Genomic DNA, 15020 nt, shown 5'->3' on the forward strand with positions numbered 1-15020 from the left:
ATTTTGCTACTGTAAATGCTTAATGCTTGCTCTTACTTTTTTTATGCAGGCCAAACAGTGGGGCTATGATTGGGTAAGCATGAAACACATCAGTCTATCCATGTGGGGACTAAATAACTTTTAATGTACTGAAATAATGTTTTATAACTATAACTGGTGCATGAGTTTATACATATATTGGTCACTACAGGTCTTCTATGCACCACATTTAATCATATTCATTATGTGATACTCTGCTGCCAGTTTTCTTCTTTTTCCAGCCAAAGTTTTGCCAATGTCATTGTATAAACTGCTGTCAACTAATAGAATATTATACTGTTTAAACATTAACAAATCCAAATTCTTTAATTCTATGTAGAATTTGACTATTCTATACCCTCTAAATGAGACATTAATTACTTACTGTTAAAGGGGTTGATGGAGAAAAGGGATATTTTGAGACAATTTTCAATTTGTTTTCATTTTTTATTATTTGTGGGTTTTAAGTTTATTTAGCTTTTTATTCAATAGCTCTCCAGTTTGCAATTTCAGTTTAAATTACCCTAGCAACCATGCATTGATTTAAATGAGAGCCTAGAATATGAATAGTCGAGGGCCTGAATAGAAAGACGAGTAATAAAAAGTAGCAATAACAATAAATATGTAGCCTTGCAGAGTATTTGTTTTAAGATGGGGTCAGTGATCCCCAATTTGAAAAAGACAGAAGAAGAAAGAGTCAGAAGAAAAAAGGCAAATAATTCAAACACTATGCAAAATAAATAATGAAGACCAATTGGAAATTTGCTTAAAATTAGCCATTCTATAACACATTGCAAAGTTGTGCAAAAGTTACCATAATGGTGAACCCGCTCTTTAACATTACAGGGTCAGCAGAGAGACAGACAGGAAAGGGGAGCCCCAAAACTTTTACTATAAGAAAAATCTCAGGAAAATAAAAATCTAAGTGACTTTTCAAACATTATAAACAGCATAGTAAGACATAGGTCTGAATCAATCACAGCAATGTGGTCTCCCCAAAGTTTAGGGGGACCCAAAAATTAGTTTGATGTGGGGTCTAGCAACTTCTATTCACACCACTGCATATATACATCTCATATAATAAGACACTGTCACTTGCAGATATGAATGGTGGCGATACATAAAATATGTGTTTTGTTAGAATATGAATATTCAAAATGGGTACCTGTAACAGAATAATATGCAGCAGAGTTTTTAACTTTAAAATAGTTTATTTTTAGATGCTGTGAATAGTTGGTTAAGTCCCGTTGTCTTTTCCAGGAACAGGTTTCATTTAGACAGTAGCTGTGTATCTTGAGGCTTTATTCAATATTCCAGTACTTTGCGGAACCTTCTGCTCGCCAGACATGAATTCTAAAATGAAAGGAAGAAAGGATGAGTGAAAGAGTTCCATGATATCTGAGCCTAGGCTTTGCATATTCTTACCCAAACAGTTCTACAAGAGCAGAAACAGGATTACTGACCTACAGATATATACTATATGGTAGCAACACTAAGTTACCCCAACCAGACAGGGAGGAGCCAGACTTGGAAAATATGACCTGAATTAACTAAAGGTAAAACATAAGGTCAGAGAATGTACATTGATCAGCCCTTTTTTGTGTGTTTGCAATAGTTTTGGCGAGATGATCAGTAGTACTACAGTATGCCTTGAAATGCTTTTAGAACTCCCTCTATTTAATAAAAATCATGTGATTAGCAAAATCCTGGCTACCAGTGCCCTCCTTTATCCTTACAACTTCTGGGGGGGGGCATTAACTAATCTTGGTAAATAATCAAAAAGGTGTGGCCTATGGTACCAGAGCACCTTTGGGTTTTAGGGTGTAACCCAGATTCTGCTGGGAGCAGCCAGAGATGATTTTAAGAACAAAACAACCAAAAATCAAAGCATTCTGATCCTTTTTTGGCAGCCCAGAATCTATAATATAGTTATTTACAAACTACTGTTCTTTCAGAAGGAACTTTTACATTTACAATCTTGTATTAATGATACAGACAATAGTACTGTAAAAAATATTGACTGACTTACATTTCTATATTTTTCTAAGCCAGTTTGGCATATAGACTACTGTCTGGGACGATGAATTAAGCAGTATAGAGTAGATCTAAATGCCATACAATAAAAATCTCACCTGTAAATGCCATACAATAAAAATCTCACCTGTATCCTGGTTGGTAAATATGAACGTTGGCGTGGAGGAAAACTGTGCAGCTGGTTCAATATGGCAACACTGGAAAATAAAAGCTCAGAAAAAATGGTTAACAAGGATATTTTTCCATAAAGATTATTGTTAGAAGCTCTTAGGAACGCTATCAGGGTTCATGTGCTCAATGAGGGACAGGTGAAATATGCAAAAAATAGCTTGTTTCTAAACTTGATTTGCATGTTTTTTTTTATTTCCTATGTTAATTAATTTTTTTGGACCAATGAGGGGTAAATATATTCTCTCTATACTAAGATAGTCATTAAGGCACAAAGACTACATATTGTGCACTTCATCTGACAATAAATGAGGTTATTCCAAGTAAAGAATATGGTACTCCAAGCTGACTGGTACTCGAACAGATCCACAGGACCAGAAATGTTCAGTTAAAAAATAATTTTATTGGTAGAAAAGTTAAAAATATAGCTGCATCTCCATCCACCCTACGCATTTCGTACCCCTTTAGGGCATTTAGTCATGGGCTCACAGAGAACTGAACATCTCTGGTCCTGTGGATCTGTTCAAGTGACGGTCAGCTCTGCTTCTATATTCTCTGCTGTACCGCTCCCTAAAGCTGGAGGTCTGGGGCTGGTGCACCCGGACTACTTTCACTGTTTGGTGAAATACTTTACATTTAATTCTGGAGCACCATGTTCTCCCCTAATTACTTAAATTGTTATTCCAAGTAAGGTGGCTATTATTAGCAGTAGTGTTTCCTAATGTTGGAAATCTCGGCTGATCAACCATAATGTGTTGGTAAGAATTCTATAGTTTCTAGATGTAGGTTGGTTTCACCAGACGGGTACCGCTAGTGGCTTGTGAATGGATAAAGATTGAAAATTGAGCCATCACAGGCCACTAGCTATGCCCACCCCAATCCCCACCTCTGGTGACATCACAGGCCATGTATAGATGTTGGTAACAGGCAGTGCATAGCATGAAATATAAGGGGGGAAGAAGATGGGGGGATTTTTTTTTCTTTTTTTAAACTTAGAACTGTAATAAATAGCCACTCCATAAGGACCTGGATGTTAAATAAGTGATGGACAAGCATGTGGTTTAGTCAATGCCCTCTTATACAGTTTTTGCAAATATTTAGGTGGTATATAGGATGTACTTTGTGGGTGAATTTAGCCAGATATACATACTGGCATCAGGATCAAAATTGTACTTGTCCAATCTCTGTGGCACTGTGGTGGAATGTAATTTGAAGCATATTTTTGGTGGCTATGTCTTTCTCAAGGAAAGAACTTAGATCTTAGCATTAAAGGCAGATGCAAGTTCTTGCTCTGGTGTTGGTGGCTGCCTTATCCAAACACACCTACAAACCTGGATCTAAAATGTCAGATGAAGGCAGGTGACAAATATTTTCTGATGGCAACATAACCTTGTGGATTTCTAAAGTACAGCAGAACAGCAGTTAAACCTGCAAGAAGCTGAAGGTGTTAACAGAATAAATACATTCTCTGTATATTATGCTAGTTATTAAGGCATTAATACTACATATTTTGCACTACATCTGACAATACATGGGGCTATTCCTTAATATACATAGCATGAATGACATTAATTAAGGGTCTGGATGTACAAGTATGTTGGTTGTTATTAGAAGCAGCTTTTCCTAATGTTGGAAATCTCAGCTGATCAACCATAAGACCTTGGTAAGAATTCTACAGATTTTAGATGTAGATTGTGATAGCACCAGAGGGGAACCGCTAGTGGCTTGTGAATGGACAAAGATTGAAAATTGAGCCGTCACAGGCCACTAGCCATGCCCACCCCAATCCCCCCCTCTGGTGACATCACAGGCCATGTATAGATGTTGGTAGCAGACTGTGCATAGCATGAAATATAAGGGGGGAAGGAGAAGTTGGGGTGGATGGGTAAGATGGAAAAAAAATGGGTAACATGGGGGGGATTTTTTTTTTTGTTTTTTTTTGTGTTTTTTTTTAACTTAGAACAAAAACTATTAACAAGAACAAAAATAAGCATTAAAGGCAGCTGCTTGCTCTGGTGTTGGTGGCTGCCTCACACACACTCCTACAAACCTGGATCTAATACATCAGATGAAGGCAGGTGACAAATCTCCATTTCGGGTGGCAACTTAAGCTGTTGGTTATCTAAGGTATAGCATACTAGCAGTTAACCTGCAAGAAGCTGAAGGTGTTGACAGCATTGAGATGGATACACAGCATTCACTTACCTTAGTTGATGCCAGAATGTTATACTTTACCCGATGGGTTGCTACAGATGAAGAATTGGAGAAACCAGGCAGATGTTCCCAGTGGAATGTTGCACAACATTTCGATGATCACTGTATTAAGATTAATTTTAAGACATGTTCAAAAAAAATACTGTTGTCTCAGTCCTTAATAATGGAGAAATACAAGAGTGCAAGTGGCTTCTACCTCTTCGGTGGCACAAAGATGACTTATTCTTGCCAGCTTGGATCTACATAGCTGAAATTTTCAAGCACGCTGGTTTCCCTGGGGTCTTCTTTTGGGAATGGGATGTTCCTATTGCAGAGCCCTGCAACGGATCTCTATAGGAATGAAAAAAACACAGTTTTACAGTTATTATTCCCTTTATCCAAGGTGATATGAAATAATCTATATTGACCATCAGTTCCATCTCTCAATTCACCAATGGACCTGCCATAGTACTTTTTCGCAAGGGCGCTGAAGCTATAAATAGAAAAAATTTACATGACAAAGTCCAAAATTGTATATACTGTATACTTAACTGAACATAAGGCTTTGGCTGTGCCTATAAATATTGTCCACACAATTGTTTTAGTGCCTAAAATATCAGTGGACATAAAACACTTTGAAAAACACCCTGTGTCGCCCTCTGTAATTAGTGCCAAACCATTATACCCATCTTTACATAAGGTTTTTAAGTGTTTTTAATGTGCAAATAAAATATATGAATCCCGTAGGCATTCCTTCTCTCAATCCTATAAATTATTCCTTAGATTAGAAAAACAAACCTGGTGCAAAACTTAAAAAACTAGACTCACTGTATGGGCTCTTTCACTACTCAAAGATATCACATTACAGTAATGGACTTACCATTTTTGGTTTTACAGGTGGAACTAGTTGCCTTCTTTCCACTTTCACCCAGTCAATTGATGAATAGAATGGGTGGTCCCGAATGTTGGAATAGACCCCAAGGCGAGTGTCAGGGGTTTTCTTCAAGAGCTGTAGAAATTAAATAATAATTATTTAATAAAATGTACATATCTTTGCACTACAGATAATAAGCTGCTTCTAGTACTAATGTATATAACCACATAAAGGAACAAGCACAGGCCCATTAAACATAAAACTCCTTACAGTTTGGGGCAACATATTTGTAATAATAGCACCATATCATCAAGAAGCATGAAAGGGATATTGAAAGAGCAGGGAGAAGTATTGTCATAAGAAAGGAGAGTTTATAAGACAAACCATAGATAACAATAAAAACGTAAAAGCAACACAGAAGACAGAAGAAGAGCAAAAACAAAACATGGAAAAGATAAATATTTAGGGGTAAAGAAGTGTTGGCCACCTGGATCATTTACTGTGCTACTTTTTGGTGCTCACTGAACTCTCGGTTTTTAAAGCCAGCATGACTAACATTTTTCATTGATGCTCATGGTTATCTTGCACAATAATACTCACTGTTTTGTGCTACTTCAACACTTACTGTACTACTATACTCTAACCTACACATCCACCTTCCCTATGGGCCCCCTTCCTAACATGAACTTCTACTGGAGCCTTTTTACTCCAGGCTGTAAACATGCTGGCCACACTTGGCAGAGAAGTAGCTTTACTCCTAGAAATACATCCACTTCTATGACAGGCCACAGATTGGGACTCCCTATGCAGATGATCAGTGGGCTTGATCAGCAGAGCTTACAATTTCTTAGTGTGCTTGAATACATGGAAACTTCCATAATAGATTCAAAAGAAATGTGGAGACAGCCTCAGCTATGTATTTTTGCTCTTATAGAAAATGAAGATATGTCCCTTTTAAGAATATGTTACATTATCTATTGAGCTTGTGCCAACTGCCTTTGCAGAACCACCTTTGTAGTAATAGCTATAACAATAGACTAAAGACCTTAAACCCAGTAGTTTAAAATGAAAAAAACTGCTTTTTTTGTAACATTTGTGAATATCTGTATAAGAAGAGTTGCAATGCATAATTGAAATGTACAGTAAATTTAAGCATTAAAAATCTTAATATTTCAGTCTGATTTTATTTACCTGTTGAAGGAGGTCACGCAGTTCAGACCCAAGAGATTTTGGATACCTTGGCTTCTCATAGATGATCGTCTTTAGGTGTTGTTTTAAGTTTCTCTCTGGTGGAAATGGCAAGTTACCGGTGGCCATTTCGTATACAATGACACCGAACGACCACCAGTCTGCCGCTGAGTCATATGGGTCCTCTGACAAAATCTTCAAAATAAAGAATAGATTATTTATCTGACATGCTGACATGCTTCTATACATGAGTTTATTCTTTACCTCTAACTCTTTAAATGTTTTATTTTGCAATGGTTATGTTAGATTGAAAACCCTGATAATCATAGCGGAATAGAGAAACAATATTTGATATAATTGCCATCCTTCTAACAGAATCGAACTTTTGTAAAAAGGGAATCTCCATCTCAAAACTAATTTTTACTACTGAAAGCACGATCTGTCTGGTTGTTTTTTACTGTCTGCACTACTAGTTCTGACATCTGAAACAATATTTTTAACATTTTAATGAATCATATTGACCTGATCTACAGTGGCCTGCTATTTGTGCCACATAATGTGTATAACGCTGTAAATAGGGAATGCCTGGGCACTAAATGCACTCTACAAACACTATAATTTACCCAGGCGTAAGTCTGCAGTATTGTAAGTTCTCTGCAAAGGACAAAGAAAGGACTATCAAAGCATATGCAGAGGTGGTATTCTATTAGTTACTTAGAAATATTTTCAAAAGCTGCTGGCTAATTTGTTTTGCAAAAACAAATTATGTTTATGGTTCAAGGTTAGGAGAAACCAGGAGTCTAACAAATAACATTGAATAAACCTGGGTTACAATCACATGGCCCATGCAAGGCCAAACATGCAGTATTGTCAATTTCCTTATTTAGCTGAAGAAATAAAAAAACATACATATTTTATGATTAAAACAAAAGGGAAAACTTTTGTTTGGTTCAAGCCCTGTTCATTGGACTCATGATGACAGGGGTATACTGCTACTTTAATACAATGTATTAGAGGAAAACTGTATAAATATGTTGGAACCAGGATTCTTACCTCTGGGGCTATATAGCCTGGTGTGCCATAAATCCCAGAAAGGGTTTTATGGTCAAATGTATTGGTACACGCAAGTCCAAAATCGCCGATCTTAATATGGCCTTCTTCATCAAGAAAAACATTTTCTGGCTTGAGATCCCTGTAAGAAACATATCAAGCACAATCACAAAGGTTCAAACCCCATTAAGGGAATTAAGCAGAAAGGAGAGGCTGAGAAGTGAAGGAAGATATTATGGTTAAGCAGGCACAATGCATACAATCAGTGTCGGACAGGAATGCCAGGGGCCCACCAGAAAACCTTAGGCTGAAGGACCACTTTCCAAACTATTATACTCCTCATTCAACCTCTTTATTCTCATAGTATTTTTTCTCTACACACTATACTCTATTCTTCCATTATAAAACCTCTTTTTTTCAATAAAGGAATGGAAAATGACCATGAAATAGGCCAAATGGTTAGAAGCAAGAGGCTCACTAACACCTGGGCCCACCGGGAGTTTTCCTGGTATCCAGGTGGGCCAGTCCGACACTGCATACAATGAGCAAGACTTGGAAAACTAAAACTCCCAAAAGAAATAATGAAAATGTTTACTATCCCATTATGATTATTTATTATACAGTGCCAGCAAATTATACATCATTTTAGGATAAAGTGTCTACAATGTTTGTGATTTAGTTGGATAGCTGCACTTATGGGGAGGGGCCTTAGTTACATCACTGCAAGAATTATCTCAATTATGCCCATAAAATGGAAAAAAAGTATAAAAGAAAGTGAAAGAAAATGTTCTTACCGATGTACAATCCCTTTGGCATGCAAGAACTGCAAACCCACTGCTATTTCTGATGAATAAAACCTTTTTAGAGAAAGGGAATACAAATAATGTGATTAAATACATGACATATACATTGTACCCACAGTTTTCCAAAAGTGAACAAAAAACCCAGAAAAACGTCAGCCTATAAACAGAGAACTGGAGCATCTATGTTAAGTAGAAATTAACAAGTTCCTCAGCATCTTGTAGGATAACTACTTCAGAAAATGATACATTTGGAGACTAATTTGACTATGCTATCATTGACTTGTATTCAGTAATCTGACATTATACACTGGTTTATTACAAAAGCCATATCACAATGGAAATAAAATCATTAATACAGTCTATTGGTATTATATTGCAAATAGCATGCATACACTATAAAAATGGATAAAAGGAAAAAGCAAATATTCACTGGAAATACTCACAGGCCTTAAAAGCCATTATATATTATGTAAAGTCCTGCTGTCCTGTGCATAGAAATCCAACCTGCAATCTCATTTTCAGTGTTAAGGGACATGTTTCAATAAAAGATTTGTATATGATGAAGTCACATGTGCTCAGAGTTTTCTATACATGGACTTTAATGGTTAAATGTAAAAGCTCTTAAAAATTGAGCATATTGTCTGTTTTCCAATGTTTTCTATTATATCTTAGCTGGTGTTTTAATATCTTCATTTCATTATCTATGGGCTGCTTTGCAGTAAATTGCAGTTTGGCATCTACTAGTGTATGTGATAAAGAATGTATTGTTCATCAATATTAACAGCCACTTTATTTTAATTATATTTTTTATTGCCAGATTTGTTTCCAGATCAGTCACAGTCCCCATCTGTCAAGTAGGAAAGGATGCAGGCCCGGATTTGTGGAAAGGCCACCAAGGCCTGGGCCTAGGGCAGCAGGATTTTAGGGGGGCGGCATGCTGCCAAACCATATCCACATTGATTCAAAAACACTGGAGATGTGTTGTCAATACAATAGTTTTTTAAACAATTCCTGTGCGCCAATCCCCAGTGCTCCAGATCTGATGATGAAAATTTGCATATGTGCACAAATAAAGGGGGACGGGGGCCACGAACAGCAGCAGGCCTAGGGGCACCTGCTATTTAAATCCAGCCCTGGAAGGATGAGCTGTGAATACTGGGAGACACTCTTGAGCAACCATGCAAGTGGGGCCACCACAGTTAAAACAAACCAAATAACCCAGAAAGCAGCTTCAACTTTATATTCATATATCTGAACTTTGGATGAAAGCAAGTGTTTAAGAAGTTGGGAAGAGTAATTCTGTCTGCTATTATTAATGACATCTGTCTTGTATTTCTTGTCTCCATCACTCTGTACTCTCTTGTCATAAGTAGCATGTTACTTACAGTATTTTCTGGCTGTTCATGTTCTTTTGCTTCTTAATTAGGCTTTCCAGTGTGCCGCCTCTTGCATACTCCAGTACCATCATCAGATGTGACTGGTTACAAAAGAACAAAAGGAGAGGATGAGCAATAGAACTGGATAGTACTCAACAGTAATTTAATTATTTATTACAAAATCATGAAAAAAAATGAATTACTACTAAAAACATATTATACATTATGCGAACAAGGTGGTGTCATACTGTTTTTTGTTTCAGAGAAACAACACAGAGATGCATACAAGTTAATGTGTGTGTGTGTGTGTATATATATATTTATATTTTATTCAGTTAGTTCTGTATTTATAATAACAGTTTTAATTAATAGCCAGATATTTAATAGAATGTGATATCATTATGGATAATAGAGGGGACATTTTTACTGGGCTATGTTACTCTGGGCTCCAAAGAGATATACATAATCTTAACTGCACAGGACAGCTACTGTTATTGGAATTGTCATATTTGATACATGTGTATTTGTTCTCTCAATCACTTTTAGTTCACTGTGTATACCTGCTCCTGGTGTACCATGATACTCAGCCTGACACTATCTCATGCCAGTACAAGTCACAAGTCTGAATGAAATCAATTGGAACATAACCAAGCAATTCCATTTTAACCTTCAACCTTAATACAGTTATGTTTTGCACGACCCCTTAAGTTGCACTTATACAGCCACATAGCTGGTATATTTCTTATCCATATTTTTAATATACTGCCATGACCTATTCTTAAAGTTCTACGTATAGAAGGGAGATCTCTAATATCATCTACACACACACACACACACACACAGCACATTCAATTACATGGTGACAGTGTTGTATGTAAATACAGATATACTAAATAAAATACTTTTATTTGCAGCATAACATGTTTAAGAAGATTCACTACCCTGTACCTGAGTTTGAAATGTTGTAAATGCCCGGCATAGAAATGGGCATTCTCTCCCTAACTGAAGAACCTGGGCTTCTCCTCTGACGTATTTGAATTCCTTTCCGTTTTTCTTCTGCATAATTTTCACTGCCACAAGTTGGTCCTTTATGGCATACGAAGCTAACATCACCTAGAAAAACAACAGGAAAAAGTGACATTGTGCTCTTTTAATGATCCAGCACTTGAGCTCCTGGTTCATTGGTTCAAGAATAAAATTTTAAATGGTAGAATGAATTACTTGCAATGTACACAGTGTAATTCAGTGATAAAAGTGATACAGGTACCATTAAAAAATCATGACAGAATCCCTTTAAGTATAATTAATATTATATTTGTATACTAGATCAGTACGTTAGATTTTTCCTTAGGAAGTTGATCACTTACTCTGCCGAAGTTGCCTTTCCCCAGCTCTTTCATGAGTCTGTAGTTGGTAATACTGAGGGATGGTGGTGTTTTGGCGTCCACTCTACTCCTTTTCTTTTCCTTTCCATCTAAAAGATTAAAAATGAATTTAATACAATGTTAAATCTATAGATATACACTGAATGTCTGAAAAACTACATTATCATATAGCAGTACTCATGAACATCAGATACCCAAAGAATTTTAGGATGTATCCTTCTTTGGGGCAAATTCACTAAGGTGCGAAGCGCCGAACGCTAGTGTTTTTTCGCTAGCGTTCGGCATTTTCGCTACTGCGCAAATTCACTAACGAACGCTGGCGTAGTTTCGCTAGTGTTACTTCGCAACCTTACGCCAGGCGAATTTTCGCTAGCGACGAAACTACGCAAATTCACTAACTTGCGCAGTGTAGCGAACGCTACCTTTTACGCTAGACTTCCTTCGCCATCTCAGACCTGGCGAAGCGCAATAGAGTAGATAGGGATTGTTTCAAAAAAAGTCAAAATTTTTCCTAAGTCCCAAAAAACGCTGGCGTGTTTTCTACATGACGGGTGATAGGCTGAAAAAGATCGAAATTTTTTTGGGGCTCCCCTTCCTCCCCCCTACATTTCCTGACTCATGGCAACTTACCTAGACAGTGGGCACATGTGTAGGGCAAAATACAATTTTTATTGGCTGATTTGAAGGTTTTCTAGGCATTTGTAGTGCAGATACGTGTTCCTCCATTGAAATTTGAATTTCGCGCCGTATGCAAATTAGCCTTCGCTAGCGCAACTTCGCTTTATATAGCGAAACAACGCTAGCGCAACTTCGCAAACTTACGCTACCCCTGTGCGCAACTTCGCATTTTAGTGAATTTGCGGAGCGCTGGCGAAAATTCGCCTGGCGAAGTGCGGCGAAGAGCGGCGAAGTTGCGCCTGGCGCAACTTCTATTCTTAGTGAATTTGCCCCTTTGTGTCTTGGTGAAGGAACGTGTACTACCTGTTGATACAAGGAGCTGACCTGGGAATCTACTTAGGCTTCTGTGTTATAGATTTCAGTGTCTCAGCCTAAAGAAAAATCCTATTCATCAACTTTTGTATTATAAAAACACTAATGGGTGATCTAAAATCCACAGGCTTATGTGAATCTACAGGTTGTTCTTTGTCTATGTAAAATAAGACATGGGACCATCACAATTATGAAATGTGCATGTTCTCTTAAAGCGACTGCACATCCTTTATATAACAATTATCATAATAAAGTTGTACAATTCTTAGGCTAGGGCCACACGGCGCGATTTTGCCGCGATTCTGCGCTGGGCGAGTTGCGAGTTGCGAGTCGCTGCGGTTTTTAAGCCGAAATAGCTTTGTTAACTTTGGCGCTGGCGTCAATGCAAATCGCGGCGAAATCGCTGCGCTAATTCACACGCGGCGATTCGTTTTCTATTGTCGCCCGAAGTTGCCTCGCTGGGCGTTTCCGGGCGACAGTAGAAAAAGAATCGCCGCGTGTGAATTAGCGCAGCGATTTCGCCGCGATTTGCATTGACGCCAGCGCCAAAGTTAACAAAGCTATTTCGGCTTAAAAACCGCAGCGACTCGTAACTCGCAACTCGCCCAGCGCAGAATCGCGGCAAAATCGCGCCGTGTTGCCCTAGCCTAAGGGTGCAGATTGTAACAGATTTAAATGCCCACCATATTCTCTGAATAATGCACCCCAACTGATGCTGATAATGCACCCCAACCATAAAACTGAGATAAATACTAAAAATCCTTGACTTATAACTATAGCAACCAAATCATTTGTTAGCATTCATTATCTCTGTGTTAATCATATTCATGGAACATGTATTTAACCTAAAATCAAGGTAGTGGAACTGGCAGTATCATACTATGGGATTTTGGCCAGATATAGTGAAAGATCAGTGGTACTTATTTGGGTGTAGAGGTGAGAGCAATTTTCTTTTATTTTGTCATAGACCAATAATGGGAAGATCTTGCTTGGGGTCTGCACAGCTGGTATTAAAGGTGTTATTCACCTTTTAATTAATTTTTAGTATGATATAGAGAGTGGTATTATAAGACAATTTGCAAATGGTTTTTATTTTTCATTATATGTGGTTTGCAATAGTCGCTTATTATACAGCAGTTCTCCGGTTTACAGTTTTAGCAATCTGGTTGCTAGGGTCCATCTTACCCTAGCCACCATGTAGTGATTTGAATAAGAGACTGGAATATGAATAAGAGAAGGTCTGAAGAGAAAGTTGAGCAAGAAAAGGGAGAAATAACAATAAGGGGCAGATTTATTATACCCCAATCCTGGAAATAGCTTAAAACTGAAAATACACCATCTAAAACCTGTCAAGGACATGTAGGAGTCAATGGCAGAGGCCCCTTGAACCATTTAAAGATGTTAATAGCCTTCAAGACTTTCAAGTTTTTTATGAAGGTTTTGCTCAAAAACTCAATCAGTTTAAGGGTTATTTCCCACTGAAAACTCGATTCATTTGAGTTTTTGGGTTGTTAACCACAAACTCATTGATTTGAGATTTTCCCATTTGAGTTTTTTCTTAAATAAGAAACCATTCCAGTTGCGAGTTCATTCAAGGTCTAAAGCTCACATAACTTTAAAATTCGACCTTTGATGAATAACCCCGTAAATGTGCAGCCTTACACAGCATTTGTTTTACATGGGGTCAGTGACCCCCATTTGAAAGCTGAAAAGCATCCGAAAAAGAAGGCAAATAATTCAGAAACTATAAAAAAAAGAAAGGCCAATAAATTTTAAAAAAATTAAAAGTTAACTTAAAGGTGAACCACCTCTTTAAAGTGTGACACAGAGCATCTGATACGTAATGTGCATTAAAGGGATTGAATATTGGCAGGCACCTCTAGTGCATTATATAATGCATGTATATATATATATATATATCTATATATATCTATATATATAGATATATATATATATGTATATATATATAATCACAAGCAGTGGGCCCAAGCACATTACATTGAGAGACATAAATAATGAAGTTCTACAGCAATACAGAATAAAGAGTCTTCTGCTTACCAATTGGATGCTCCTCTGGGCTTCTTGATCTCTTTGTAATACACCTCTCATCTTCTGTAGTTGATGTCTTCCTGCAGCAAGTTCTTTTTCCTGCTAACAATATTAAGCATTATGTTACTCTCTAATCTCCAGTTTAGTCACTAAATCTACAAATGTACAGCTACCACAAGCACAGGTTTAGATTGATTGTTATATAAAAATTTAGCTCCTTCCTTAGTACTGTGATCCAAGTACAGGTATGGGGTCTGTTATCTAGAATGTTCGGCACCTGGGATTTTCCAGATAAAGGATATTTCTGTTATTTGTATATTTATACCTTAAATCTACAATAAAATCATATAAATATTAAATAACCCCAATAGGCTGGTTTTGCTTCCACTAAGGATTAATTACAGCATATCTTAGTTTAGATCAAGTACAAGGTACTGTTTTATTATTACAGAGGAAAAGGAAATTATTTATTACAAATTTGGATTAATTGGATAAAATGGAGTCGGAAGATGGCCTTTCCGTAATTTGGCGCTTTTATGGATAACAGATCCCATACCTGTACTGTAACCTCATTTACACAGTAGGAGGTAGCGGATAATGGCAAATCAAATACATTTTATAAAGTAAAAGGAAGTGGGTATCACAACTATATAATAAGACAGTGGGGCTAATTTACAAAGGTTTATGCTAAATTGTATCAATGCAGTAGCCTGTAGCATGCTTGCTTTTATCTTTTTCATTTAACCAATAGTAACCAATAGTAAAATTATCAAAACTATTACTAGAACTGATGATGGGAGTTTGTGTTTGTGTATACACATATAATAGTACCCCAACCACATTTACTTGTACCAAAACATTTATATGCAGTGACACCCAGTGAATAGTACAT

General features: G+C 37.1%; 1 protein-coding gene across 5 annotated transcripts in view; it reads right to left on the reverse strand.

The window, feature by feature from the left end:
* Window positions 1–15020, reverse strand: part of LOC108705665 (protein kinase C delta type-like) — a 42603-nt gene that overhangs the window by 26625 nt on the left and 958 nt on the right. For 4 of the 5 annotated variants that reach the window (XM_041564166.1, XM_041564157.1, XM_041564162.1 and 1 more), the window contains exons 1-2: window positions 2180–4532; window positions 1184–1371 (exon numbers count right to left, since the gene is read on the reverse strand). The gene's annotated coding sequence lies outside the window, so the exon portion shown is untranslated. Of the gene's footprint in view, window positions 1–1183; window positions 1372–2179; window positions 4537–4630; window positions 4765–5293; window positions 5423–6478; window positions 6671–7528; window positions 7668–8319; window positions 8383–9713; window positions 9806–10652; window positions 10818–11071; window positions 11179–14137; window positions 14231–15020 lie in introns of those variants that run through there. The other variant, XR_005961508.1, reaches the window with a different exon arrangement.

Source organism: Xenopus laevis, chromosome 1L (assembly GCF_017654675.1).
Source record: "Xenopus laevis strain J_2021 chromosome 1L, Xenopus_laevis_v10.1, whole genome shotgun sequence".
NCBI classification, from domain to species: Eukaryota; Metazoa; Chordata; class Amphibia; order Anura; family Pipidae; genus Xenopus; species Xenopus laevis.